This window comes from Pongo abelii, chromosome 8 (genome assembly GCF_028885655.2).
Source record: "Pongo abelii isolate AG06213 chromosome 8, NHGRI_mPonAbe1-v2.0_pri, whole genome shotgun sequence".
Lineage (NCBI taxonomy): Eukaryota > Metazoa > Chordata > Mammalia > Primates > Hominidae > Pongo > Pongo abelii.
In genome coordinates, this window is record NC_071993.2 from 50,535,577 (window position 1) to 50,541,576 (window position 6,000).

Below are 6,000 nucleotides of genomic sequence, written 5' to 3' on the forward strand. Positions count from 1 at the left end.
ATTTTGCTTGTTAATTGATGCAGTTTCTTCATAGCTTGGATGGTCTCTACAATTTGGCATGTTTTTGCAGTGACTGGTATCAGTTGTTCCTTTCCACGTTTAGTGCTTCCTTCAGGAGCTCTTGTAAGGCAGGCCTGGTGGTGACAAAATCTCTCAGCATTTGCTTGTCTGTAAAGGATTTTATTTCTCCTTCACTTATGAAGCTTAGTTTCGCTGGATATGAAATTCTGGGTTGAAAATTCTTTTCTTTAGGAATGTTGAATATTGGCCCTCATTCTTTTCTGGCTTGTAGGGTTTCTGCTGAGAGATCTGCTTTTAGTCTGATGGGCTTCCCTTTGTGGGTAACTTGACCTTTCTCTCTGGCTGCCCTTAACACTTTTTCCTTCATTTCAACCTTGGTGAATCTAACAATTATGTGTCTTGGGGTTGCTCTTCTCGAGGAGTATCTTTGTGGTGTTCTCTGTATTTCCTTAATTTGAATGTTGGCCTGCCTTCTAGGTTGGGTAAGTTCTCCTGGATAATATCCTAAAGATTGTTTTCCAACTTGTTTTCATTCTCCCTGTCACTTTCAGACACACCAATCAAATGTTGATTTGGTCTTTTCACATAGGCCCATATTTCTTGGAGGCTTTGTTAGTTTCTTTTCACTCTTTTTTCTCTAATCTTGTCTTCTAGCTTTATTTCATTAATTTGATCTTCAATCACTGATATCCTTTCTTCTGCTTGATTGAATCGGCTATTGAAGCTTGTGTATCCTTCACGAAGTTCTTGTGCTGTGGTTTTCAGCTCCATCAGGTCATTGAAGCTCTTCTCTACACTGCTTATTCTAGTTAGCCATTCATCTAACCTTTTTTCAAGGTTTTTATCTTCCTTGTGATGGGTTAGAATATGCCCCTTTAGCTCAGAGAAGTTTGTTTTTACTGACCTTCAGAAGCCTACTTCTGTCAACTTGTCAAACTCATTCTCCATCAAGTTTTGTCCCTTGCTGGCAAGGAACTGTGATCCTTTGGAGGAGAAGAGGCGTTCTGGTTTTTGGAATTTTCAGCCTCTTTGCACTGGTTTCTCCCCATCTTCACGGATTTATCTACCTTTGGTCTTTGATGGTGGTGACCTTTGGATGAGGTCTCTGAGTGGACATCCCTTTTGTTGATGTTGATACTAGTTAGTTTTCCTTCTAACAGTCAGGCCCCTCTGCTCCAGGTCTGCTGGAGTTTGCTGGAGTTTCACTCCAGACCCTATTTGGCTGATTATCACCAGTGGAGGCTGCAGAACAGCAAAGATTGCTGCCTGTTCCTTCCTCTGGAAGCTTTGTCCCAGAGGGGCACCCACCTGTATGAGTGTCTGTTGGCCCCTACTGGGAGGTGTCTCCCAGTCAGGCTACACAGGAGTCAGGGACCCAGTTGAGGAGGCAGTCTGTCCATTATCGGAGCTTGAATGCCATGCTGGGGGAACCACTGCTCTCTTCAGAGCTGTCAGGCAGGGATGTGTAAGTCTGGAGAAGCTGTCTGCTGCCTTTTGTTCAGATATGCCCTGCCCTCAGAGGTGGAATCTACAGAGGCAGTAGGCCTTGCTGAGCTGCAGTGGGCTCTACCCAGTTAAGAGCTTCCTGGCTGCTTTGTTTACACTGTGAGCATAGAACTGCCTCCTCAAGCCTCAGCAATTGCAGACGCCCCTCCCTCCATGCTCCAGCATCCCAGGTAGATATCAGACTGCTGCACTAGCAGCGAGGAAGGCTCTGTGGGCATGGGACCCACCAAGCCAGGCACAGGAGGGAATCTCCTGGTCTGCTGGTTGTGAAGACTGTGGGGAAAGTGCAGTGTTTGGGCAGGAGTGTACCGCTTCTCCAGGTACAGCCACTCACGGCTTCTTTTGGCTAGGAAAGGGAAATCCCCCAACCCCTTGTGCTTCCCGGGTGAGGCAACACCCCGCCCTGCTTCGGCTCGCCCTCCATGGGCTGCATCCACTGTCCAACCAGTCTTAATGAGATGAACCAGGTACCTCAGCTGGAAATGCAGAAATCACCCATCTTCTGTGTCAATCTCGCTAGGAGCTGTAGACTAGAGCTATTTTTATTCAGCCATCTTTGAAGCAACTTGATGTACTGTTTTTAAAATTCATTTTATGTTTCTCATCACATTTCCATTTAGCTAATTTCTATTGCTGTATCTTCAGATTCACTGATTCTTTCCTCAGCTGTGTCATATCCACTGAAGAGCATGTTGAGACATTCTTCATCTATGTTACTGTATTTTTTGTCTTTTCTGTTTCTATTTGATTGTAGGATTTCTGCCTGTCTTCAGAAATTACCCATCTGCTACTGCATGTTGAACCTTTCACATTAGAACCTCTAAAGTATTAATCACAGTCATTTCCCATCTCCTGTCTGACAGTTCCAACCTTGGTGCCATGTCGGATTCTGGTTCGGATGCCTACCTTGTCTCCTAGACTGAGCTCTGAGCTCTTCTTGTGTTTCACATGCCTCCTGTTTTTGTTATTGTTGCTTTGTTGGAAGTTGAACATCTTATGGAGGGTGGTGGGTACAGAAGCAATTTTTTTACACTGAACATGAGCATGCCTTTCCTTCTGCTAGACCTTCAGCATGGAGGGTTGTGTTAATGCTGTCACCAGTTTGGCTGAATTTGAAGTTTGTTGTGCTCTGGTTATCCTCAGAGCCAGAGAGTTCCAATTCCTCTGGTTATACCTTGTGTTTAGGGTGTGAACTACTTTTCCAGAGGGTTTTCCCCACTGCCTGTATTCTGCCTGGCTTAGAAGTCTGGCTGGGTGGTTTTGGGTCTTCTCTTTGTGTTGCTCCCTGTGAAGAATCTGTTGTTGCAGTTCTCCTGGCTAGGCACCACTGCCATGTGTGCCTGATGTCTGTTAGCATGGTGTTGGGGGAAGGGAGAAGGGTACCTCAAACATTCTGAGTAGGCCTGGACTCAGGCAGGCTCAGTGAAACTGATGCTTTCCTAAGTGCCCTGTACCTGCTCTAGCTCTGATGAGGGATCTCACGTGTTTCCCTGCCTTCCCCAGGTATGCAGATTTCCTTTAATATCCCCTTCCCCCAGCTGCAGTGGGTTTCCACCCATGCCCCCAGGCAGCAGGGTGCATTGCTCTTCCTCTGAAGATTAAGGCTGCTGTTCCCTTCTCTAAGCAGGATGGGGAGGGAGCTGTCTCAGCATTCTCAGTGATCTTCCCTGGGAGTGGATTTTGGGCTTCATGTAGGAAAACCCTGCAAGTGGTGCTAATGCCTCTGAATCTCCATCCCCTTCAGGTGTCCTCCTTCTCATGCTAGCCAAGCAAAAGTTGTAAGATTCAAAATAGAGTCACTTGTGTCAAATCCTGGCCTAAATTGTGGGTGCAGTGAAGTGGATGAGGGGCGATGGGCTGAGGTGAGTTTGGAGAAAGGGCCAGAAGCCAGGTCATGCAGGGCCATGGGGGCCAAAGGAAGGAACTGATGTCATGCTAAGGGAGCCAGGGGAGGAACTGGAATTTGGCACTTCCTTGATCTTATTTACTTTTAAAGGAGGCTAGTCTGAAAGTTTGGGAGAGGTTGAGTGGGCAGCATGGTTTATAAGGTCCGTACTCAACCCCAAATCCCATGACCCTGTCCCATGTCTATATCTACTGCAGGATAATGGGCTTCTGCTTCCATCTCTCTCAAAATACTACTTATCTATCTCAAAAAAAAAAAATACTACTTATCCTTTACAAATACTACTTATCCTTTACAACAGAGCTGGGGAAGGCCATGAAGGGAGGACTCTCACCCATAATTTAACTGATAACAGGAGCTATCACAAAAAGTTATTCCAAACCACAGCTTACTACGTGAGTCACACAAGGACAGAGAGCTGCAGATACAAAAACTCCTGCCTGACACTGTCTTATAAGCCCAACCCCAAACTGCAAGGGCCTAACCCGAACTCCAAGAGCACAAGTCCTATCTAACAACCACTGACACCAATCAGAACTCTCCGGCTCTTGTAAAAAGCCATGAGCTGTCTTCTTTTTGGTGTCTGCAAGAAACCATTTGGTTTTTCCTTCCAACTTTTAGGTTCAGGGGATTCATGTGGAGGCTTATTACATGGGTAAATTGCGTGATGCTGGGGTTTGGTGTACAAATTATTTCATTACCCAGGTAGTGAGAATAGTACCTGACTGGTAGTTTTAGATCCTCATTCTCTTTCCAACTTCCACCATCAGGTAGACCTCAGTGTGTACTGTTCCCTTCTTTATGTCCATGTGTACTCAATGTTTAACTCCTACATGGGAACATGTGGTGTTTGATTTTCTATTCCTGCATTAATTCTCTCAGGATACTGGTCTTTAGTTGCATCTATGTTGCTGCAAAAAACATGATCCTCATTCTTTTTTTTAAGGCTATGTAGTATTTCATGGTGTATGTGTACCACATTTTCTTTATCCAGTTCACCATTGATGGACACCTAAGTTGATTCCATGTCTTTGCTATTGTGAGTAGTGCTGTGACGAACATATGCAAGTGTGTCTTTATGGTACAACGACTTATATTCTTTTGGGTATATACTCAGTAATATACCCAGAGGATTCCTTATATTCCAAAGGACTATAAGTTGTTCTACCATAAAGACACACATGCATATGTCAAAATGGGTCAAATGGTAGTTCTGTTGTTGTTGTTTTTTTTCCAAATCAATAGGTCTTTTATTGCATCATTTAAATATCACAAGTAGGTCTTAGGAGTCACCCGGCATCTTGTTTCTGTAGCTGGGCAACTCTTAGATCTTATTCATCAGCATGCTGAGCAGTTTCTTTTTCAGAGACATAGATACCATCCAAAAATTTCCTGATATGCTTGTTTTTAACTGTTGTGGCTTGCTGAATCAAAGCCGCTGAATTTGAAACAAGCTCAATGTCATTTCCTTCAAGGATTAATTCATATTTCTGGGTTTGACATACTGAACAAGCAACACCTGGTCTCATCCGAACCCTGCGGATGTATTTTTCACCCAAGAAATTTCGGATTTCAACAAAAGACCCATTCTCCTGGATAACAACATTGATGGGGAAGTGAGCATACACAGACCTCATCTTGTAATGGAAGCCCAGTGTAACACCCTTGATCATGTTCTGTACATGACTACAAATAGTTCGAACCATAGCCAGTTCCTTTCTGTTACCTCACCACAAATGTTGTCAAGCCGGAGCCTCTTTTTTTTCTTTCCAAGAAGACTGAGATCTACACTGATGTGATTGAAGTCCCTCCACAGGGTTCCTCTCGGGCCCTTCACAATAACTGTGCGTCCCTTCAGAGTAATGACATTTTCCGGAATGTCGACAGTCTGATTGCTGAGAATGGTCTTCATTCTTGCAGTAAACACGGCAAATAAAGTGGTAGTTCTATTTTAAGTTCTTAGAGAAATCTTCAAACTGATTTCCACAGTGACTGAACTAATTTACATTCCCACCAGCAGTGTGCAAGCATTCCCTTTTCTCTGTAACCTTGCCAGCATTTGTTATTTTTTGGCTCTTTAATAACAGCCATTCTGACTTGTGTGAGATGGTATTTTATTGTGGTTTTGACTTGCATTTCTCTAATGATTAGTGATGTTGAGCATTTTTTTCATATGCTTGTTGGCCACGTGTATATCTAATCTTCTTTTGAAAAGTGCCTGTTCATGTCTTTTGCCCACTGTTTAATGAGGTTGTTTTTTGCTTGTTGATTTGTTTAAGTTCCTTTTAGATTTTGGCTATTAGACCTATGTCAGATGCATAGTTTGCAAATATTTTCTCCCATTCTGTAGGTTGTCTGTTTACTCTGTTGATAGTTTATTTTGCTGTGCAGAAGCTCTTTAGTTTAATTGGGTCCCACTTGTCAATTTTTGTTTTTGTTGCAATTGCTTTTGGAGTCTTCATGAAATCTTTGCCAGGGTCTATGTCCAGAATGGTATTTCCTAGGTTTTCTTCCAGGGTTTTTATAGTCTTAGATTTCACATTTAATTCTTTAAGCCATCTTCAACT

General features: G+C 43.5%; 1 pseudogene; it reads right to left on the minus strand.

Annotated features, from left to right (window-relative positions):
- Nucleotides 1-4,758: 4,758 nt before the first annotated feature.
- LOC100452485 (large ribosomal subunit protein uL6-like) lies at nt 4,759-5,345 on the minus strand (annotated as a pseudogene).
- Nucleotides 5,346-6,000: the final 655 nt, after the last annotated feature.